The following is a 24,708-nucleotide window of genomic DNA, read 5'->3' as shown; positions in this document are numbered from 1 at the left end:
TGCTTCAACACCAGCTCAGGTGAGCAAACTGTCAGCCCAGCAATGGCCCAAGCTGATAAAACCTTCCAAAAGTTAGGGCTTACTATTTTGACATGGACTCCAGTCTGACACAGCTAGCGAGTGACAGCCCTTCACAGAGCCAAGCCTGCACCGTCCCGTACTGCCCAGCGCATGCCCAGAGCTTTCCCTGCCCTCCCAGTGCCAGTCCTGCCATCCTGCCATTCACAGTGCAGCTGTACTCTGTGCCTGACACACTGAAAACCATGTTCATATGCTTTCCTTTCCATTTCTGAGCTGCTGCTACTGAAGAAAAATAGAGCTGTAAGCACTTTGCACTTTGGAGAATTCTGGTTATGGGGCCAAATGACTGGGAACACACTTTCTGACTTCACCGCCTCTTGCCAGCATTCCTCACTCCCTTGCCTGCTGGGTTGTTGTGGTTTGGGCTTTTTATTTGTTTGGTTTGGGGTTTTTTCTTTGTTTGGTTTGTTTTGTTTTGTCAAGCCACTACATTTCAATTTTAATCCCTACAAGGAGTAAGAACAAACAGCCTACCTCCTTAATTCACTCATCATCAGCTCGATAACTGCCTCATGAAAAGAAATTCAGCAAGTGCATTATTTCTGTCCTCATGAAGTCCCGTTTTGGTTGAGCTAATGTCAGTACACCCTCAGCCCGCCTTTGGTTGTCCTGACCTTTTCAAGGTGCCCTGTCTTGGAGACTGGCAACTACCCCAGGGCAAAAGCACTCTGGATAGACGTCTGCAAACCTGCACAATGAGGAGTTCTACAGCCAATCAATAAGACAGCCATTAAAATTAATGTTCAAGACACCTCATAGGAAACATAATTGTTTTTATTATAACATACATGAACTAATAGTTGAGTGTCATAAAGAGATGACACTATCCTCAGAGGTTTCAGTGAAAGCAATTATTTAGCTGCATGAACGTTATTGTTATAAGCAGCAATATAGGCTGTGTGTGCCACAGCTCGATGTTTATATTTCTGTAGCCACATGAAACTTGGTGTTAATTTTTTAACCACTTCTCCACAGCACCCAGCAACACTCTTGTGTGGATCACTGTTACAAGCACTAGCGTGAGCTAGGAGTTATTTTTTTTTAATTGTTGTATAAAAAAAGGTGGTACTTTAAAGGTGCAAGAACTAAGCTTCATTTATCTAGCAGCTAAGGCTGAAAATTATAACCTATATGAAATGCCATTAATGTCTGTATGTCTGTTATTATTATTTCTTTATATGCATAAATACGCATAAACATATGCACATTTGTATTCATTTAGTATCTTGTGAAAAGAAGCAACTCTTTCAGTCTCAAAGAATGTTCTGATCCACACCAGCCAAAAAAAAAGTTTAATTTGGACAAAATCCAGATGCAGTTCACAGCTGTCACAGTTTGTTTCAGCAAGATAATCCAAAATGCCAGGTTTTCAATGGTCTTTCTGTACAGTTTCCCCACACAACAATATGCCTGAATCAGGGTCAAAAATCTCTGAATTTACAGCTTCAGTTTAAGCTTTTTGTAAGTGTCTAACTTAAACACAGACCAAAATGGAACGAAGTGTAAGAGGCTTTCTGCTTCTCAAGATGACAGAGTTTTCACAAATTCAACAATTTCTCTAGCATTTTTATTTTGGGATGAAATCTGACAACACAGATTTTGAAATTTTGACAGGATTAGGCCCTTGTCTCAATTCAGATCTGAGCCTTAAGCTACACAATCTTCATACAAAGTCACATTCAAATGCTGCCTAATGTCAAAGAGGAACAGAAATGTTTTCGAGTCCTAGTTTAGAACATTATTCCATCCTATCTCACACGCTTTTGCTGTGATATTCATTAATGCTCTAACTTCTCTCTCTGACTATTTATATAAGCCATTTCAGAATAGCCCCCGAACCTGCTTTGCTATGAAACCTCAGGCAAGTTTCCTCATCATAATGATGGCATAATGGATTTCTTTTTATCTTCTCGATGCTGGGAAGTAGCAGTTATTATTAATGATGGTTTTATGTTGTGCTGGCTCTCTAAATAACCTTTTTATCTGATGGTGGACAAAAAGTAGTTCGAAGTATGATGCTTCATTTGAGGTCTTCTGATCAGAAAGGACTAAGTTCCAACCTGCAACACACAAATAAATAAATGGAAACATCAGTAGAAGTGAAAAAATACTTTGCAGTGCTAGAAAACATTTTACCAAAAATCATTAGTTATGTATTTACTAGTATTTATTATGATTGTAATTTGTTGATTGTGCATAACTTTTCTAAAGAGCATCTGGACATAGAAATGGGCCATATACAGACAATGCATAGTTTTTAATTCCTAGAATTCAAAAACCAAAATCTACAGGGCACTATTTGTACAATTTCTATTGTTTGTCTGCTGGGAATCTTGAAAGCAAGCATTTGACAAAGAACCATTGTGCTATCTTAATTACAAGTTTAGAAAAAAAGCCAAAGAAAATTTCTGGCAGCACCCACAGTGACAGGAAATTCAAATGTCTTCAAGCACAGAAGCCAATGAAGCTGCTGATACTGAACTCATTCGGCACAGGACTTTGTTTTGATGTGTGTGAGATGAGCCTGAGGCTGGAGGTGACGGTGTCAAACAGAATGAAAGAGAAGGAGCAGGAGGAGGAGGGTGAGGATGAATAGAGCACCAAAACATGCTTTTTGTGTGAGTGTTTGGTGAGCATTTCCATGCCCAGCCTGCTGCCTTCCTGCACCTCCTGCATCTCTGCACAAGTCGTTTGTCTTTGGGCATGATGCCAGCCCTGAGCAGAGTAGCTGGGACTTGCCCAGCAGGAAATCAGCATTTCCTGATGCCCTTTGGGCAGAACATGCCCACACGCCTGGCATAAATTCTCCTTCTTTCCAATATCTGCCAGCTGCTTGCAGAGACTGACACTGTAATTTTACTCCCTTTCCACGTTTCCTCTGCTTGACACATGGTGTACCACCTCTTCAAATTGTTAATCATCAGTACAAATTCCCTCTGGCTTTCTCTGAGTTGTTTTCAAAAAGAGCCTGTATTTTTTGATCTAGCTGCATATTTATTCTTCCTGATCTCATTTGCATTCATGCACATACACAAACACACATCAATTTTACAACCACTATTAGCATCAGCTTAAGGTGAACTCTGGCAGCCAGACAAAACACAGCCCATTTTGATCTGCCAGGCTTAAATGAGCAGAATTGATTGAACTGAAAGCAGTGACAAGAAGATAACATAACAGATTGGGAAGAAAATCTCTTACATATTGGTTAAACTGAGATTATTGGGGACCAACCCACTTGGAAAACAAAAATGTGCAGAAATCCAATTTGCTTTCCTAAGGGAGAAAAAGAAAATAAATGTTAATTTCACCATCAGAAAGCTATTCAGTCCTTTACACACATTCAATAACTTACCTCAGGTATAAAACATTTCATTTTCTATAGCCATTGTGTTCTTGATATTGCATTTACATGCTCTACACTCCAAAAAGATTTCTGTCTTGGCTACAACTAAGCATTTTCTTTCCTCACTAATAAAGCAACTACATGGTTCTTTTCTTCCTGAAAGAGATGGACAGCTGAAGGACTATTTGAGCTGAATTAGCAAGCTTAGCTAGTGGCTCACAGCAAAGTGAGAAGGGCTTTGCACAGGCAGGCTCCCTTCACGCTGCTTCATTCACAAGAACCGGCAGCAGTGTCCTTCACGGAGCTCCCATCCGCTTTCTGGAAGGGACACAACTGCCATGATCTGTGGGCCATTCCTGCTGCTAAACAAGTAACGCTGGCAGGCTGCAAGAAGGGCTGCACCCTGAAAGGTAACTCAGCTGGCACACGCTGCCCCTTTACTCATAGGAAATTTGGAGGGCACCCAATGGCAGGGTGCTTGCTCTGGGCCTTGCAGATGGAGGGGTTTAAGGAGGTGCCATTCCTTTTAGGAAAAAGCTGAGCTTTTAGTAATGGAGGAGGTCTGCTGAATTAGCATTTTAAAATATTATTAGTAGAACTGCCCAAAATGAGGCGTTGATCCCTCTGTATATTCCATGTATGGACACTGTTGAAATGCTGTCACAGCAGCCATAATGTCAGCGTCCAGAAAATCAAGGTTCCCAATCCTTGAACGATCAGATCTTAGCAGACCAGGAAAGATGACCAGATAATTTTTGTGTTCTCCAAATGCATAAATCTATTGCTTGTATTGTAGGGAGCAAGTACTGCTCTTGACTGGGCTGAAACCAATGAGCTTGCATTTCTGTAACGTAAGATCCTTGACCTTTTTCTCTGAGTCAAATCCTATTCTGCTACTTTCTGCTACTTGATGCTTTTCTTCAGCCTTGAAAGAGGCAAATTGTCCTTATAGGGACAGTGATAAATGTAAAATTCAGGTAAGAACAGGTTCCTTTACCTGAATTGCCCTTTTCCACCTTGAATTGCCTCCAGCCTGTCTCAGCCTTCCCTGGAGGAGCAATCAGCCCTCAGCGCTGCCACTGACTGGCAAACCCTGCTGTTCCCCAGCTCTCATGCCTTCCTTCCCACCTTCTGCTAATCGCTGTCTTTCCCAAGCTCTTCAACAGCAGAATAATACATGCTTTGCAATTTGGTTTGTATATGTCTTTAATTAAATCTTCCTGTTCTGCCAAGCTAATCTCACACTTTCTGCACCCTGCAGATTAATTTGCTGTTCATTTCCACAAGCTCTCTGATGAGACAGGCTCTTTTTCAGGTCTGTGATATTGCTTTCATGGCTAATTTACTTCCCTCTGTTAGAATAGGAATTTTATGAATCTACTCACATTGCAAATCCTCTTCACTGTGTTCTTAAGGATTTCCAAACTTCCAAGAAATGAAACTGTTCCTCTCTCTCACTCAGTTTAATAAATTTTACAATTTTCTACAGCGTATTTTACAGTGCACTTATGCAAGAGTATCTGTGGCAATACATATTTATAGGACACCCATAATTCTATAGCATTGTAGCATTACCCAAAGAATGGGTCTGGGGAAAATGAGGATGAGAATACAATCACCTACTTCTCTGATTACTCCTCACAGTTTATAAAACACTTGGTGTCCAGACTGTAACTTCGGCAGGAGCAGAGGGTCAGCTCTACAGCCAATGAAAGCAGATGGAGCTCGAGCACTTCCAGTCCTTTCATCTGTGTGCAGTAGCTGGGACTCACTCACAAGTCAGAAACATTTGGCTTCCTCAGAAAGAGACAAAGTCCTGCTCTCAAAGTGATGCTCCATGTTGTGTCTTCCAAAACAAACACAGAAGCGGCTGAGATTCAGCCTGAATTGCTGACCTGGCATTGAGCATAGTCCCACGGTTGTCACTGGCCTAGCAGGGAGTGCAACCAAGTTATTTAGGGATTGGAACGAGCAGCCAGAGGCAGGAAAAGGTGGGGATGTCTTAAAATCTAATGTAATAAGGAGCTACACCCTCAGTCAGGCCAGGAGAAGAGCAATTTTTCTCCTGTAGTAAGAACTGGTGATTTAGCTCAAACACACTGAGGGTCCAGCAGTTGTGACTGCTGCATAGCACAAGGCAGAGATACAGCTCAGGTTGTGCCATTCCTTCCAAAAATTGTCACAAAAGTACATTTACTATCTGTTAATAGTATTTTTTAAAATGTGAGATTTTGTTCAAAATAGAGGTGAGGGCTGGTGACTTTGGGCAGAACTGAGGAAAGGACAACAAGCAAAGAAATTCACTGGCAGACCAGAGACCCAGGAAGAACACAGTGTGTCTATATGGAATCCTAAGCTACACAAGCTGTATGTGCTACATGAGCAAATGCTTACGTGCCTCTAAACAATCTTCTCCTCAAGAGTTCCCCTGGAGCTCATAATCTCAGTTTATGAGGGTAAAGAGTCAGCACCAGTCTGTGAGTTGTCCCTTTGATTCCTGCCGCCTCTCCCAGCTGAGCTTTCATGGAGAACCTGGATTTCCAGAGGTTCAGCTGGTACAAACTGAAGAGGTAAACAGGTCCCTTGTGGGTGGCTAAAGACCGAGGGCCCTCCTGGTGCTTGGAAGTGCAGTGTTGCAGAAGAGTGAGACCAACTTATTCAGTGTCCTAAGAGCTGCCTCAGAGATCAGCAACGTTGGTCAGGCCGTCCACCTGCTCTGCACGAAGGCAAAGCAGCAGTTGTGAGCAGCACCTGGGCAGATGAAACCGGCCGAGTGCTCACAGCTGTGCTTTCTGCTGGTGCCTCATCCCCTCCGGCCACTTGTGGTACCACTAAGGTGCAGGGACTGCCTTTATAGTGAAGTGGTTGACAATGGTTTTGCAGGACTTAATGGTAGCTGTGCTAGTGCAAGTATCCCTCCTTCTTGGCTGCTTTGAAACATCAAGCATTTGCTTGCAGTGGACGCAAAAGTCCTTGCTGTAGCACTGTCTGCCACAGAAAGCCAGGAAAGGTGCCAGAATGCAGCAAGGCTGGGATAAAATCCAAAGCTTTCAGCAGATGAAAGATCTGTAGTGCCCTAGACAGTGGCTCCAGGGGTCCCCCCTGCCTACAGGGAGTCTGGCATCAGCCTGTTCCAGTGGACAGCACTGCATTTACTTGCCCCCTCGGCTCTGCAAGGTCTTACTGCTGAAGAAACAGCCTTTACAGAGCTACAGATTTCATTCCTATTCCTAGCCAGAGGCATACCCCTTCGACACTTCTTATTTATAGGCTGAAGTGCTGCTGAAAAGGTAAATGTTAAAGGATTCGGTCACTTCGTTTGCCTGGGGTGAGAATGAGGTGGCAGCTTTTGCAGCCCCGTTCTGGCCATTTTCTTCCTGTCAGGGTGCAAATACCAGCTGAGGCCTGGCACCTTGTTTTATTGTGTGAAAATTGGAAAGAGATTTCTCAATTAGCTTTAAATTAACTGCCTCTTGTCATCATGAGCTCCCTGAGGATGGGTGTGAGGGTGTGTGCAAAAAGGTTTTTAGGCAGCCTGCCTATGTGTCCACTATCTGGGCACCCAACAGACTGTGCCTGCCGTTTCTCATCCTCAGGTTTAAAGCTTTAATTAGGAACCTCCTGCACGTCCAGTCTTCACAAGCACCATCTGGCACGATACAGAAAATATGCTCTGTTTTCATTACTGGTAAATCCTAGGAAAGCCATTTGTGTGTGTTAGAGGCAGGGACTGGAGGGGCAGCGGATAGGTGTAAAAACTTGCAGAGCATTGAAGAGTGAAAAGAATCTAAAGGAAAAAGGAAACCTGCATCCAACCTTGGGTTTGCACTTAGAATATTTATGAATATTAAGTTTTGCAATCGTTTTCATTTTCAGGACTCTGGGATATGGACTGTGCTGCAGCATGCTGGAGCATGACCACATTTACCACTTCCCAAGCCAGATCTGGAAAATATGAGGCTTCTTATTTATGGCTTTGCTTTTCAGTGTGCATCATCACCAAGATTCAACATCTTGTTTCCTCAAAATTCACAGCCACACGAAGGATTTTGTTACAAGTTAGAGTGAGTTTGATTAAATGCAAATCCTTGAAATGACTCTGCTGCAATTTCATAATATACTGTACACAGAAATCTCTGTAATTTTTTCATATTAATACATGCATCTTTCCTTTGTCTCTCTCTTCCTTGTGGATTGCTAAGGTGTAAATCATAATTCTACATACCCAGTTGTAGCTCCTGAGACACAACTCTAATTAACAAAATGTTGAATGATGAACAGGACAAAATTTTGAAACCCTATCAGAAGGCTGTTGCCCAAGGTTGCCTGCAGCACCTAAGGGAGAATAATGACATTTTCCAAAGCATGTCTGATAAACATTGCAGATGAGGACCACCACAAACTATGAATTGTATTCATAATGCCTCTTTCTCTAATAGTCTGCTGTTGAGATTAGTTGCAATTGCTTCAGCCCTGCATGCCACAAAAAATACATGGCAATAAGATCAAAGTGCATCCCAACCAGAGCTGGCTGCTAGAAGGCCAGAATTATCCATGGCAAACTCAGGGACAGCAAACAGCACAATGAAAGAAACCACTCAACAGGTCTGTCTTCGGTGTTGCAAATCGAGCAAGAGGAAAATCTGGAGTTTTAACAGCTCGCTTCTCCTTAAAAAAAGCAGCGTAGTCCAACTAGCAAGGTAAAGGGAAATACAAATAGGAGAAGTGAAGTTTCATGTACCTGTACCAACTCAGCTTTTAAGAGATAGACAATGGGGCAGAGCCTTAGAAAAATAAGAAGCACTTACAAGGAATGGTGGCAAAATAAAGACCCAGCTGGATTAGGTTTCTTACTGTGGGAAGTAGTTTAATAGGTGTCTCTTCTTGCAGTTCATATTGGACCATTATCTCTGCATGGGGCTAGTGAAGACAGCTTTTGGATGTGTCAGCTTTCACAAAAAGTAGCGCAAAAGTTCTGTTTACTTGTAGTCATTTTGTGCGGCACCTGCAGTGCAAGTGGAAGCATTTAGGCTAAATTACAACTGAGCATCAGTTTCTCTCAAACTTCCTTCTGCTTAAGCCTGTTTGTTTGGGTGGTATTTGTTGATATAAAATCTGGTGTAATGTTGCTGTACTGCTGTATTTTATGCTGGAACTGGCTGCATTTTCACAATGAAATTATTGTATAAAGTAGAGGACTGTAGGGTCATTAGCCTAATGTATGCTGAAATATTACTAATGTTTAATTTGGTTTGAATTTTGGATGCAAATTCCAGTCAGTGCTTATTCCATGGGAACCATTGGCCTTAACCCTCAGGGTTTAAATCCCAAGGTGATAAGAAATGCCATATAAACTTTAGCACTGAGGAAACTGAAACACATGGGGCCATTATTCTTTGCGGCTGCACACAGAGAAGGAGGAGCTACTGTTTTCTCATCCTTAATTTGGTTTCCCAGGATCCCCTGTGGAGTGGTGGGGAACCACCACAGGCACACCTGGGGTGTCCAAAATTCACCTTTAGCTCCTGCTCACCAGGCATTCGGAGGGAGGCTTTTCAGAAGCTCCCACTGAGAGCAATCCGGAGCTGGTGGGTGCCTGTTCACTCCGTTGAGAACGCATCCTTAATTGCAGGCCGTGAATGCTCTGGCAAATCTGCTCCCTTCTCCTCCCCTGGAAACTCTCATGCTTTTGAACTCCCTAGAGACAATTACAGGTCAAAGTCTTTGTGACCAATCCTGACATTATGGTTTCAATGGATTTTGCCTGGGGGCATTAACGTGTCCTTCTCTCAAATCTAGCTGAGAGGACGTTTATTAGCTTGTAACTGTTGTTTTGTTAATCTAGTGAATGGCTCTTTAGGAAACAACAGAGAAAATGCTTATTAATGGTGAAAGATTCATCCATTATAAAGGACCATGCCTCCAAAGAGATCAGAAAATGGTGGAATGTAAGAGGAAATGTTACTTTACTCATACCCATCAGTATTAACTATTTGCCATATCACAAGTTTTGTCGGATCCTCAGAGAAGGTAAACGCCAGCATCTCAGAGGCCTTGCTTTTTCTATAAGCAGGGACAGGAAAATGGTTATTGAAATCAGTTCTGAAATCACATTCGCTGCTGTGCTTGGCTAGAATACTGCACTGCACAGATAAATTGTTCTGAGTGAAATGCGGGCAGAGAATTGGATCGCATGTTAAGGATATCCTGATAAAATATCATAATTACTTTTTAAAAGACCTAAAATGTACTTATGTCATCTGAAAAAGAAAAAAAAAAACAAACATTATTGGAGTGTACACCATTTTCATAACTTACACAGCACTTAAGAGTGCTCCTAGTTCTTCTAATAGGAACAAATAAAATTGCTCCTTACCTTCTACTCCAGTATGTAATTTTGCGTAAGAGTCTCTGATTTATCACACTCTAACATAATGACTCAGCTGCATTTCTTTCGTACATTATTCTTTTCACCCTCAAGAGAAAGAGGAAGCAATGTACTTGCTGTGCAGAGACCTCTTTCAGTTACAGCCACTGAACAATTATCCGTACCTCATTAGCTTTTGTGGTTCCTTGAAAGCAGAAAAATCCAGATTTTCCTCTCTCCATCTGCCACTGTTATTCAGCACAGACGGCTGAGTAAGAAGCAAGTTGCTTTAATTTGAACAAAATCTTCAGCACAGAAATCCATGACTACTAAAATGAACGTCCAGATTATTCTGCTGCTCCCAAAATGACTAGGAAGCCAAAATTCATTTGTATACTGGTAATAAGACAGGAGACTGCTTTATTTTCTCCAGGGCTTTGGGGGGGGGTTGTTGTTGTTTTTTGTTGGGTTTTGCTTTTGGTTTTTAACAGTGGCATAAGTAAGACACTTGTGTGAAACCCTAGAAGAGACAAGGCACAGCTTGTGCCACAGATGGCTGGCAGGACACATTGCACTCCTCCTACCCCTGAATCCTGAACTACGGGCCTTTTGGGAGCTGGAAGCAGGGGCATGAAGAGTATGCAGTGGCCTCCCTGAAAAGCTGAGATTATAACCCTGTCTATATTTAGGCCACGTATATAAGTGAATCAGGCACCTCTGAGTTTTCTGTAAAGCATGGTTGGCCAGCACCAGGGCTGAAAGGGGAGGTGCAGCATGTGTGTGTTCTGTCTGCAGGCATGGTCAGGGCTCAGACTGCACCTACTGACCATCACAGGAGATGTAGCGTATGTCTGCACTGCACTGGGAGGTGGGTCTGCAGCACCCGGGGCTTTCCAGTGCCGGCGCTGATGTACACTAGCAGCAGAAATGACATTTAACAGACATTGACTCTGTCTTAGAAAGCCCTTCAAAATATGCTTCTGTATGGGACTTCGGCTTTTATGGTCCTTCAGCACATTAAACATCTATGAGGTCACTGTAAATGGAACAAAGGATCATTACAATATATTTTGCCCTCTGTCTCCACATTTCTTGAATTACACTGAGTTCACTCCAAGTAAGGTATAGCAGCACTGTGAGTTAGGAGGACAGTTGGCATATGCATTCCTAGATAAATTTATTATCAACACTCTCAATGATCTCAGTATAAGACTCGATGTCATTGGCTAGAGGTTTTCTCTGGAGCATCAAGAAAAATGGTAACACTGTTCCTCAAATGAGGCATTTCACTACTGGTAAAGTTAGTGCCTTTCAGATCTTGGTATGCAGCTAGGCATAGCTGTTTAAAATGTGTTGAATGCTCTGGATCCTTCCTTCTGAGCAGGTGAATACAGCAAACATCCCAGTAGCAGTAAATGTTCCCAGTACAGTAAGGACCAACACATTACTCTTTACATGCCAGTTTCTGGTGAGGGATGGTCTCTTTGGGATGTACAGCTGTCCTCCAGCTTATTGTGCTATACTCCTACAAAATCTAGCTGAGAAGAATTTCACACCTGCCTTTTTCTTCCATGCGCCTTTAACCATGATCAATCTTTTTTAGGATCTGGTTGAGCAAAGTGTATAAGAACCTAGTTATTTCAAAGCAGATATGTATTGTCATTGTTTTTAAAGATCTGAGGTAAAAGTCAGCTGAACAGACCTAGTAAAAATATTCATTTGAAGAGGTTACAGAGTAGTTATTAAAAAAAAAAAATATTAGACAAAGTACAATGAAAAGGCAAAAAGATGAAAGTATATCTATTTTTACCCTTTAAAAAAGGATTAGACTGTTCTATTTCTGGAGTTATAGTTAATTTGCAGAATTTTCTGCGTCAAGAAAGGCAGCTATTCTCATTGTTTGCTGAAGATTAGACTCTCATCTAGCAGAATGTTACTATGGTGACAGCTGCTCAAGGAAATATTGTAAGACACAGTTAGATATTTTCTTTTAGGCAAACAAGATTTAACCTTGTGGGGAGCAGGCTTAACCACAATGACTTAAATAAATTACTCCTATAAGGCTGAGCTGGTGAGTGAAAACTGTCAGACACTGAATGCCTCCTTGTCACTTATCCTCCATTACTTGCTGGCTGGCTGAAAGGGTAAGATACAGTGATGCAAAAATTTCTAACTACTAAATACTGGAAAAAAAAAAAAAATTAAAAGCTTTCTCACCCTTGCAGACTGTTGGAGCTCTTGAGGATTGCTATAGACATATTGGGATCTTCTGTGACATTGCTCTTCACACCGTGCTTAGGGAAACTGCAGCTGAAATGACTCAAGAAATCCTTCTGGGTCTTTCCAAACTGCAGTTTTCTGGATATAGACAGCTCCTTTCAACCACCTCTCCAGTCATAAGTTTTAACATTTCTAATAACAGTAGCAGGAGACTAGGTATCAGTTTCACCAAAGTAGCACAGCTCATGGTTACCATATTTATTTTGTTTACCCAATTAAATGTTCAGATGCAGGTAAAAAATCAGCAGAAGCAGGAGAAGCAGCAGCATTGCACTGTATATGACAGAAGATATGCAATTAGTTTGTCTGTCTGGAAGCTAAGAGGATATCAGTAATTGCTATCAAAACCAGAATTCACATGGAGATCATTACAATTCAAACAGCTATTTGACCTGACTTTTAAAAAGACCAGAATAAAGTAGCCTGATTGGATTCCCGGGGGAATTTAGCATTCAGCTGGGAGAGGCTTTAGCTTTGTTAACTGTTTAAGCACTGGCAAGTGTTTAAACTGGAATAATAAGGTTTGAATTTCCAGGGTCAGCAGGCCAGTGCAGAGACTGCATTTTTAAAAGAAAAGCATGCTTTATAAAGCAATTAATAGAATTCAGACCTTAAGGAGGCATCTGTTCCACTTATTCCAAGAAAGGTATTGCAGAATATCAGCAAATTGCCTTATTTCTTTGTTTGACTTCATTTGAAAATGTATCTAATTTTAAGAGTCCCTGGAGGACTGCCATCAGGTACAGCAATCATATGTTATTCTCCTGGGCTTGACTTTGTATGAGAAACCATGAGATGCATTTCACTGAAACTGAAAACCAAACCTGCCCTATGAGTGTGACAGCCACACATTGTCACTTTCGGGTATATTTGTATTACCAGACAAAGCAAACTCTTGTGCAGTCCTAATTTATAAAAAGAACATCTAAGTCTTGTCTATTAGTATTTCCTTTCCTTTAGTTTTTAGTTATATTACTCGAGTAAGTTTGCAGAGAAGCAGCATAGCTGGAGATACATTTTTAGGACATAGTGTGGCAAGAACCATAATTACATGGACATTAAATTTCTTAATCAGCTATGTAATTTCCTCCTCTTTTTGAAACATTAATCTTTGGCTTGTTTCAATATCAGTTACACTGTAACTTGTTATACACAACCTTTGGTCTGATCATATAGATCCACTGTAAGTCAAAGGCAGCTTTAGGTAACCACACAGTAAGCTTCTTTTCCTTGCACGTGCTGTAAATGCCACAGAGCCTGTATAAATCAAGTAAACTACTGGACATTGTCAGGATTTAGGTTTGTGCTGCTTTTCTCACTACTCCAGGCTTGCAGAGAATATTTCCATTTGAAGGACTCAGCCAGCAGTTAAAATAAACAGCATTAACAAATCATTACAAATTTGTAATGGAAAGTAAAAAGCAAAATAATTATTTTTTCTTTTTTTTTTTAATTTGAGAAATCTTTAGTTTGTATTTCCCAACCAGTTTGATACAGTGTGATCACTTACATCACCTATTTCAGGCTCTGACAAAGATTTAGCTGCACTGCAGAGACGGCAACTAAATTAACAACATGCATTTATAACCTCACCTCTACACCAGAGCTTGTGGAAGACATTAGTGTGAGAAGCCTGTGTGTGGGATCTGAGGGTCTGCGCAAGTGAAAATCAGAGAACATTTTCAGAAATATCCAATATGTTGTCTGCAGGATCTGTTTTGAAAATAGACACAGGTACCTCTCGCCTGTTAAACTCTGTGTAACAAGGTACCAGAATATCTTCTCACATTTTTACCTAGTTCTTATGGTGACAAACATTGTATAAGAACTAAGTATAAGACAGTCCACTTGAACTGGTGTTACTGAAAGTGTTTACCCTGTTCTCTCAACTGAATCAGATCTGTTCCAGGGCAACTGGAAACTGTTACAATGTCCAGCCAAAATTTCTGTGCAATAATTGACACTAGTAAGTCTCCAGCGAAAGTGCTTTATGTGGAATGAACTATGACTAAAAATAAAACTGTAAGACCTTCATTTTGAGTTATTTTGTAAAGTCTAGCTAGAATTTAAAAAATAAAGGGTTGTTTTTCAAAACAATCTGGAGTAGTAAAATCCTACTCCAGCAAAAGTGCTGTTCAGTGCCTCAAGACAGCACTTTTCCTTTTTTACCCTTTGAAGATAACTTCTACTAATCTTTGAAAAGTGTCCACCTTGGGGATTATGGTAGTTCAGATGTGTGTGAGCCTGCCTGGAAGCTGCAGTATTTACCTGCTAGTCATAAAAGTCTTGAAGAAAGCTGAAATCAAACACCCAAAGAGTAGGAAGAATTTTGATTGCATTTTTTTGGAGATGAGATAAATTAAATGCAAAGTCATAATGGGGCATGGGCTTTCTGTGGTTAACTAACCTTATATCAATAGCTTTTTCTCTTGTAATCAATGGCTAATCCTGCCAGTGATGTTCATAACTCATTATCAATAATTTATTCTTCTGAAAATTGTATGTAGAGGGTCAGCTTTGTTCAGCTATTTTTAAAATCTCTCCCTCTGCGTTAACTGATCAAAGTTGCCTCTCAGTCAAGCTCTGTGTTCACAAGAAAGTATAGAATAGCCTCCTGTCATAAAACATAAAAGTATCTGGTGTTTCTCCTACCTGGGGAAACAAACAGCTTATGCTTTTAGAGCAACCCGAAGCCCAAGGCCCGAGACATGAACTTCCTTCTGTGTAGTTTCAATACTGACCACACAGCATCCTCCTCATCTTCCAGGATGGGGCTGTTCAGATGCAGCTGTCAGAGCATAAGACTCTTATCCTTCCCTTTTGCCATCTCAACCAGAGTCACCAGGAGTTAAAGTGAAGGGCGCTGACTTGACACAAAGAGCTATGATTTTCAATTGTTATCTTCAAAGCAGGCAGCATCTCGTCACCTGCTGTCTGTTTTACCTGCCAATTAAAATAAGACACATTCACTTTGATGTTTAAGGTTGGCCAGCAGCGTAGCTTCTTCATGGCATTGTTCACAGTATGAGGAAATGCTTAATTCAAAGCTATTTGGTGTTTATTAATAGAACAAAGGAAAACACACCCATGTCTCACTTCTCCGTGTGCCTAAAACATTACCATGGCATTGCTGACCTGTGAATTGGCTTTTAAATAGCATCAGTCACCTGACATTGAGGACAGGGAAATGCCACTGCAAGTTAGGAGCTGTTACTCCTCAGGACCCTATCCCCCAGCCTGAAAGGGAAATATTCTCACTTCCAGCACCACAAGGAAGATGGAACTTTCTGAACTTCTCCAAATACTGACATGAAATGGAAGAGCTGCTAGTAGTTTACCTTTTCCAGATGGTACTGCAGCTGCAAGGTTGCAATCAATTTCACAGCACAGAACAGATCACATCATTTATCTCATGTGAGCTGCTGGTTGCTCAGCAGTTTCCCAGGCTGTCCACTTAGACACACATACAAGAATTTAGGATGGCAATTCTAAGTGAAAATTTCCAGGTACATTAGTAGTACTACTAAATGGTTGGAACCTTATTTATACTTGCTTCAGCAGAATAGTTGTATCCAAGTATGGAAACCTTTGATGAAAAACTGGTGTTGTCTCTCAAAGGCATGTCCCTACATAGAAGTAAGAACTTGCATGGGATCTGTAGCACACCCACATGGTTGAGGAATGACATGAGATTCTTTCAGAAGGTGCTCTTTCCACTAACCACAGCCTACAGCCAATGCAAAAAATTCTGGGGGTATAGCATGGGGGTTTGTGTTTAGAGGATACCAAGGGCCAGCAGTGCTCAGGATACCAGAGCTTCAGCTGTGGCCAGCCTTATGGATGTTAATGCAAGGACAAAATTCTTCCCATGTTCTCTTTCTCCTGCACACATGTGAAAGTTAATCAGTCCTGACTGCATGGGATCAGCTGATTGTTGGAAAAAGACAAGCACAAGGTAAATCTTTAGGTCTCAGTCTCGCTGTGATCACAACCTTTAGGAAAGCATTATCCATCCTTCCTGTGTCCCATGAGGGAGAGAGAAACGCCATGTTAATTTCTGGAATGAAGCCTTCCCTACATGTTTTAACCTTTCTAGCAAAGTTCATGCTAGGATATTTGCGACCTTGGTGTCACTGCAATAACTTTTCTTTTGAAATCTTCAAATGAAAGGAAAGAATTGATATTTTATGCCCTTCAGCTCTAAATAGCAGATTTAGAAAATGAGTTCCACTTAAACTGCCTGATAGAAAGAATTTGCTACTTCTGTCATATCCTATTACGATTATCATAATTTGATGTGTTTGACTTGCAGTGGTCCTTAAGGAGTCAAAAAAGGAGAAGGCACCCCGCTGGGCCATGCAGTGCTCTTGGGTACAGTACATGGGTCTTTGCTGCTCCAAGTGTTCTATAATCTAAGTCATGCTTCAAAAAATAGCATAAAATGTGATGCTTGAAGTTATGGTGGGAAATCAATAACTACTATATTCCTCAACAGAAAGTGCCTGTAATGAAAGATTACATTTGCTCTGTACTTACTCTATTTGTACTCCTTGACTCTGTTTTGCTACAGCTCCCACTCTCGGGTCCTGAAACCTCAGAGCAAGCAGCACAGTTTTCCATGGACCTCAACTCACCTTCTGCATTGTACGACACATGAAGCTCTACTATTAAAAATATTGTCCAAGTCTGCCTTGTGTAAGAAACAATGGTAGTTCTCAAGTATATCATATGTGCATCTAGCACCTCAGTTTCCAAAATGCTGCATGATGGGAGGATGAATGAATCTTTACAATACTCACAAGATATGTATAGTGCATAAATTTCATCCCTTCTTCAGTTAAGGTAGTGGAGACAAAGATTTCTACATGTTGTAGAGTTAACACAAGTGGCCTCCAACAGGTCCACAGAACCATGGCTCTCACAGTTTAATGATAAAAATGGCTGGTTATCTTGGAGGAATCCCAGTTCTTCATCCAGAAATTTTGGGAACCACTGATCTGTATAAAATCACACAATAACATCATTTGATGCTCTCCTGAATTTCATATTGTCTTGTATTGAAGACAGTTGACTGTCATGTTTGTGAGAAGGATCTCTTTTTATTTAGAAGGAGTTCAAAGAGAAAACAACCTATGTAAAACTGCTCTAGCCAGTGCCACAAAACAATCGGGTTTATTCTCCCTGCTCTGTCACAGATGTGTGAGTATCTCTCCTGGTATCTCTTCAGGAGAGGAAGCAGATCTGCCTCACAGCATTTCCTATTCATCACCTCATAACACAAGTACAAAATGATAGGTATTTCTCCAACTGAAAATTGTATCTCAGTCATTAGGAACAGGATTTCATTATTATCTCTACAGTAAAACATAGTGGATATCATTAAAATCACCTTTAGGATTGAAAAAAGTACAAAAATCCTGCATAATGGAAGCGTATCTGCTCGTTGAGAAGCCACAGTCAGATTGTGGTATTTGTCTGATTGTAGGGAGAAGGATGAGTACAAAGTGACTGCCTGCCTCTCAGCCAATTAGTCTTCTTCCCTTTTCTCTTATTTCTTGTTAGGGTGCTTTTAGTCGCATTTTTATTCTTCTTTTGGTCGACTGTAAATTGCAGTGAGAACCGTCTCACTGACCAAATATTTTAGGATGGAGACAGCAGGAGTAAATCCATACTTCCCTCCTCAATCATTTGCACAGTGTCATGCTTCAAGAAAATGAGACAAAGTAATAGCCAGCCCTTGTGATCCCTCCTTCTGACAAACCCTGCAAGCCACTGCCACATTCAGCACAAGCCATCATTTTTGTTCAGTTTCTCTCTTGATATAAGCTGTTGCTTTCATACCGTGGCTTTCACAAAATGAAGCGTGTGGCCAGTAAATAAAGGGAGATCCTTAGCACTGTACCAGCAGTTCTTTCTCCAATAAAAGATGCTGTATGCAGCCAGGAGAGAAACACAGCCAGCCCAAATGGGTGAGACCAAAATCCCACTACATGTCTGCCTGTCTTCGCTTCTGGTGGGTGGCAGGACAGTGGCACAGCTCTTGGTGCCTGCCCTGGGATGCTCACCGTAGCTCTCAGGGCATATGACTCACTCTGCAACATCACCTGTTTTGAAGCCAATGTGACACTGATGCACCACAGCCCTTGGAGCATGTTCAATGGTCTCATTTTTCACATCTTACACTGTTGTTAGCATCCTATGGCCCCTTCAGTATTTATACTGACTCTTAGCAAGGCAACCCACTGCCTCTCACCACCTATAAAAGCTGCAACAATGGAGAAAGCAGAAGCCTCATGACCAGCTGCAGTGCCAGGACTGTTGGCTGCCCTTTGTTCACGGTCCCAGGGCAATGCTGAGATTCCTCAGCCTCTCCAGTGCTGGACCAGAGGTCGCAACGGCATGTAGCCACCTCAGCAGGATGCCAGGTGTGGGGGTCAGAACAACTATATTGTTCAGCAGTGACGAAACATGAGGAGCTCTGGAGCATAATCCAGAAAAAAAAATAAAAAAGACATTATTTTAGCATGATAACCTCAATCCTGCATCACATTATTGGGATAAAATTAATATCTCCGTTCTTAATTCCCAAAGAGAGGACTGCAGAAACAGATGCTTCAGCTTAAAGGACAGTCTCTGTCCCCCCCAGCAAAGCCCAAGGAAAAAGAAGTATATTTAAAAACTCTTTACAGTCAAGAGATTCTTGAAAAAAGCTATTTTAGCCTGAGCACCAGAAGGCCATAGAACAACGCAGATTACCTAATCTATATCCACTGCCCAAGGTGACGGAAAGATTGTTCACGGTGAGTCAAAGAGAGGCACCCATGATGCTCTAAGCGACTTTACCAGCAACCCACCAACTCAGAGGTCCCTCCCCAAAGAGGAACATCAGAGAGCAGCCGCAGCTCTGCCAACATGGAGGAGCTCCAGCTGAGGAGGTCATTACCTGGTGTCTGCATTGGCTGTGGTCATCTGAAAAGGGCAAGGAGCTTGACTTTTCATTTTCTTGAGTATCTGGGGAGAAGAAATGAGAAAAAAATATGGGTGAGCAGAACAAAGCTCTCTCCCAAATCTCCCAGCTGGCAGATTTGACAGGAGAGCTAAGGAAAGGGAGAAGAGCAACCAGGAACTGGGAATCCCTGGAGCAGACTTATAAAATGTCTGGAAAATATGCTGTCTTGGCCTGAAGTGCTCCTGCCTCCCACACCAGGTAGAAAGGAGGGAAGCCTGCCAGGAGCTGTCTGTGCTGGAACAAGGTGATGGAGGATTCAAGATTAGCTACTCAGAGATGGGTAAGGAGGCTTCTGACCATCCTAGAACTGCTGGTTTTCAAATGAGCTGTTCAAACAGTGCTGTGGCTGGCCTTTCCACGCTGAATCTCAGGCTTTGCTGCTGTGACTTTGATCCTCCCTCATGTGGTCCCATGCAACATGTTTTCTCTCACAATCCATGTATGAATAAAATGTGAAAAGATGACTCTTGTCTTCACGCTGCATTTCTTGGCTGGATGTAGATACTTTGGTGCAAGTCCAGCATTTGGTGTGAATGAACAACCCAGAAGGAAGAAAACAAGAGCCATGGAGTAATAATACTTTGCATTTCCATAACCCTCCAATGTCAGTGGCTTTCAAAGTGCATGTGAACGAGATTCAGAGATTTGCTGCTAGACGTTTCTTCTTCTACCAACCAGCATTATTCTGTTATCAATATTCTGCAGGCAGCTGCTCTCAGCTTTTGTATGTGTGTGCCTACATTGAGCACCACCACTCCCTTCCCTGGGTATGGCTGTAGTCAAGCATAATTATGCAAATAAAACGTGTCAGCTCACACAGCAGCAATCTCTGAAAAATGAAATTCCTACACTTGCCTCTTAGCATTAGGAAGATCACAACTCTTTGGTGTTTGATCCTGATCTCACACTTCTTCCCTGCTAATGGAATTTCCTTGACTTCAAAGCAGACATGATTTACACTGGAGTGAGATCCTCATATGGCCCCGCGAGTGTAAACTTCTCTCCAGCAGTCACACATATGCTCTCCTGGTCCAGCAGGGTAATAATTGCTCCCAGACCAAGCCTTCCACTCCTTCCATAGCTGACATCCCACTGAAAGCTTATTAACAGCAGTGAGTATATGTGAATCCTTCATTTTCCAGCGTCTAACACTGAACCAGCACCAGTAGCATTAACCAGCAGGCCAAATCAGAGCAAAAAGTACTAGGATGTCAGATTTTAAACCTGGCCTCAATGCTGTGAGATCAGTGCTCATTTCTAGTGGTGAGCTACAGGGACAAAAACATGAAAGCAGTCTTAAAATGGCTTATTATCACTGACATTAATTACAGTTTCCATCTCAGGAACTATGGATATGGTTAAGCATTATTATATGCTTGTCAAAAAAAAAAATCACCCATGAATTAGTAATGGCAGGAAAAAGTAGAAGCTCCTCCAGGTACCAGCAGGATAAAAGTGTGCACAATTTTCTTTCCAAGTACATTGTTTACAATGTTGAAAGAGTCAAGGGAAATCTTTTATCCCGTTATCTCAGACATATGAATAAAGACAGGGCCATTAACGAGATGGATAAGAAAAGTTGTTGTATTATTGCTTTCCGAAGCTGTGTTTCCTACACTGGGAGTAGGCACATGGCAAATTTTAGCGAGTCATAATACCCTTCCTTGTGAGGAAGCAGGACATATAATATATCTTTATCAGATAAATTATTCTGCAAGTGACTGAGTACCCGCATCTAAATATTTGTTTTTCTTTTTAAAAAAGAAAAAACCTTTAGCAATAGATGCTGGTTAAATTGAAGCACTGGAGTATCAATTTGAGACAACAATCTAGATTGACCCTGATAGCTGGTAATTTCTACAATGAAACACCAACACCATTTTTGTAAAATCAGCATGACGGCAACACAGCAAGCTATAGGAAAAGGACAGTAAGGAACATCAGAGACTGATTGTGAGGCTTCATACTGCGATCATGGCCAGATCAGCTTCCAGGCAGCTTTCCAGACCCCACATCATGACACACAAAGACAGAAAAGCACTCCATTCCCTGGGGCGACAAGCTGCCTCCCATTTTTTGCAGGGAGCCACCAGGCAAGAGCGTGCAGAGTTTCCCTGGCACAGCTGATGCCCTGCCAGCTCATACCCTCCCTTATGCTGTAGTGACTTGTTCCCGCTCCAAGAGCTACTTTGAGTGTGAACTGTAAAACAAGAAAGGTTGTCTGCTGCCTGCATGAGCAGTATACCAGCATTTTCACATCTTTGCAAACCACGAGAAATCTTCTGAGGGGAAAGGACAGCTGAGGAGCTGTTTGCAGGCAGGAGATGACAGGAGTGGGCTAGCCAGGACTCGCTGCTTCCTCCACCCAGCCTCTGCCAAGAGCGCTGGCTTGCTGCATCCCAAAGCTGGTAGGAGGGGAGATCTTCCCCCAAAGCTTTCAGGATAGCACCGTCCCGATGTTGTTGCATGGCGAACCCCTAGCCTGCGAGATGCACTTTTTCTTCTTGAGAGATGGGTGTTTCTCTGACACTGCAGCTGGCACCGGTGTGGGAAAATGAAGGATCGATGTATTTGTTCTGGCCGGAAAACAGTGGGGAAAATGCATGATAGTTGGTAGGGGACAACAAGCACAATACTACTTCCAATGTTCTCTGCTGGCCTTTCCAAACTGAATTAAGTTAAATGGCAGCAAATCATCAGATCAAACTCTATGCATACTATAAAATATGCACAAATGTTACCTGCATTAAAGGATACGCAGATTCCATAACAAGCGTAACAGGGAATAAGCACAGGATTAACACAAGCATGGAAACAGATATTAGAATTTTGAATTCTTACTTTTGTCTTTTACACACTAACAGTACCCTAATTACCTCATATAGCCCAACTCATAAACCAAACACATTAAGCAACAAATTTTGTCAAACTTTCCCACTATCCTAAAGTGTCTAGTTTCAATAAACCCTAGTGGTATCACTTTCTCTGTTTTTCCACAGTGTTTGCCGGTGAGGAAAGGAAAACCTTAACTTCCAACTATAATAGCCTTGTCAGATTTTAAATAAGGTTACCCCCACTCAAAGAGGTTAGAATTCAGCTTTCTAACATTGCTGCAAAAGCAGTGTCCAGAACCACAGAACACTGAAGACTCAACTCTGTGCTGTGGCATAGTGTGGTGGGTATTCTTTTTATGTTAAGGGTCTCAGAAACCCTATGGAATCTCTGGGGTACCTCTAGAGAATCTGAAGAAGGCAACTGAGAAAAGCAAGACTGTGTCAGCAGGCTAAAGTTTGCTATATAGGCATCTGTGCCTTCACTGAAAACAAACAAACAAACAAACAAACCAACCCCACAACAACAATGATAAAAAGTGAAAACCACTGGTAGAGCACAAATATAAACTACAGTGACTTTTTTGCCCTAGTGTGCATGCATCTGTTTGCTTGCTCTTTAAAGCTAATAATAATCTATGGTTCACGTCAGAAATTAGTGCAGTATAAACTATAGCAGATCAGTTGTTTGAGTTTTGTTGACACCTGCTTATTTTGAGGGGTTTCAATGTCTAGGAAACTACGTGTGACTTGTGCCTCAGGCAAACAGCATATGCTAAGGGGGGATGGACCAGTTATTTGGCTGCTGAGAGTTTAGCTTGCTGTTGGAGTGATCCAAGTGGTTTGAGTTGAGCTAGCCTAACGTTGAACTGGATTCAATACCTTAAGAGAGGAGAGATTTGGAGGGAAGCAAAAAAAAAAAGCAAAATGGATATATTTTTGGACTCAAGCATTTCTTTTCAGCAAAGCCTCAATTCATCCACAGTACAGACACAGCAACATTGCAGTGAAGCACGTGGAGACCATGAGCAGGTATTCACTGCTGAAATGGCTGCCTTTGCCTTCATGGACTCATCTTTGCCTCGTTCTCCTCCCTGATGCTGCCTCCAGCTCCCTCCTCCTGCCCCACAGAAGCCGGAGCTGCAAACAGCCCCCTCTCATCGGCGCAGCCTCCAGAAATTGGGCTTGCAGTCAGTCTGAGGTGGGCACTGTGTCAATCAGAAGTTAAAAATAGAAAGAGGGCTGGTTTGTTTTCCTCAGTAGTCTATAAAACCTGTCAAAAATGAAGTGGCTTGTTCTTAGGCTAATGTTTGCGCACCTGTGTTCCTGTGCAGGGCAGGTAACTGCTGAAACCCAGGTTTGGTCTCTTAGCCTACCTATTACAATGAACCAAGCAACCTGTGATAAGGTCGTTACGTATTTTAGAGCAGGTATAATTTAGGACACAAGGAAGAAAAGGACAAGCTGAATGTCAGAATTCACACCTCTGTTTAAATCCCGGTACAGAGGAGCTACTCATGCAAATACTTCAAAGCATGTCAAGTGTGAGCAGCTATTCAAGACCAGCTAACACTGTATTATTATTGAATAAGTAACAGCATGTTATCAGGCAATATTAATGTTGGGTGGTGGGTGGCAGAAAGCCATTATGGGCTTTCTTGTTATTAGTTTGCATTGAATGACTTTATCCCCAACATTGCAGAATACATTATTTGCCTTAAGATACAAAATGCCCTCAGAGGCACTGGTGTGTTTTATTTGTGCTATGGTCCACTTGACTCCTCTGTCCTCCTCCTCTTTCCTCTGGTGTGTCTTTAGACGTGCCTGGTGATAGGGATGTGGTAGAGTGTAATGGAGGGGAAGAAAGGATGAGGATTTAACAGTCTTAGACTGTGTAATCTCGCTGTCCAATTCAGTGTGCTACCACTCACTCAAACTTTGATATGATAATTAGCTGCTGGCCCATTTGTAGCCTGTTCTGCTCTGCTTAACTCACTGGAGATTTTGAAGCTTGATGCTGGTCTCTCCCTCTCTCATTACCACTGCTGCTGTCTGAATGCTAACTTGCAATCACCATAAGTAGGAGGACTGGGAGAGTCTGGGCACGCAGAGCTAAATCAATCCAAAGGTTATTTGTATCACATTAAATTTTTCCTGCCATTTGCTATATACAACAAGAAGAGGCTCTCAAATGAGGTAATGCACATGGAAGGCATTGATAATATATTATGACAGGTATAGTAAATTAATTTGAAGACTACTATAAACAGTGTGAGAACACATTTTATTGCAGTTTCATCTGTGGAAAGATGGCAAAAATATCTCTTTTCTTAGTAACCTAAGAGACTGTAGTTGCTTCCAAAATACTTTGATGAAAACTTCAGCTTCTTAGACAAGGGAGACTCCACTTGACTGGCCAGAGTCCAGCAGAGCTTGAGCAATTCAAACCAGCTGAAACCATGGCCTATAATACTGTGTTTACACCCTCAGCCCTGGAGAACATTTAAACAGGATAGATCCAAGTTTCTGCAGCCAGTGGAAACACTAACATTAATGTCAGAGCTAAACTGAGCCATTAGCCAAACAGAGTTGATTTGTTTTAGATGAAATGGAGGCACATACAAGTCAGATTTTCAGTATCGAAAGTACAGGTTTCAGAAAGCGAACTGATTAGTGAGGCCAGTCAGGCCAAAGAGTTGTGAGGTACTTCAGCTGAAGGAGATCGGCAACTTATTTTCAATAAAAACTGCAAGGATCTCTCTGGAATCCATTTCACAACAAAGGAAGAAAAATT

General features: G+C 41.8%; 1 long non-coding RNA gene across 2 annotated transcripts; it reads right to left on the bottom strand.

The window, feature by feature from the left end:
* Positions 1 to 1,339: 1,339 nt before the first annotated feature.
* On the bottom strand, positions 1,340 to 22,114 carry LOC110365778 (uncharacterized). 2 transcript variants are annotated; one of them, XR_010469236.1, is made up of 5 exons: positions 19,018 to 22,114; positions 16,874 to 17,071; positions 12,012 to 15,017; positions 3,283 to 3,357; positions 1,340 to 2,141 (listed from the first exon to the last, which is right to left on the bottom strand). It is a non-coding gene; the product is annotated as an uncharacterized LOC110365778 (long non-coding RNA). The 2 variants fall into 2 exon arrangements; XR_002425560.2 differs by lacking the exon at positions 16,874 to 17,071.
* Positions 22,115 to 24,708: the final 2,594 nt, after the last annotated feature.

Source organism: Columba livia, chromosome Z (genome assembly GCF_036013475.1).
Source record: "Columba livia isolate bColLiv1 breed racing homer chromosome Z, bColLiv1.pat.W.v2, whole genome shotgun sequence".
Lineage (NCBI taxonomy): Eukaryota > Metazoa > Chordata > Aves > Columbiformes > Columbidae > Columba > Columba livia.
The sequence above is the reverse complement of the archived record's forward strand: the minus strand, read 5'-3'. Positions and strand labels throughout refer to the sequence as shown.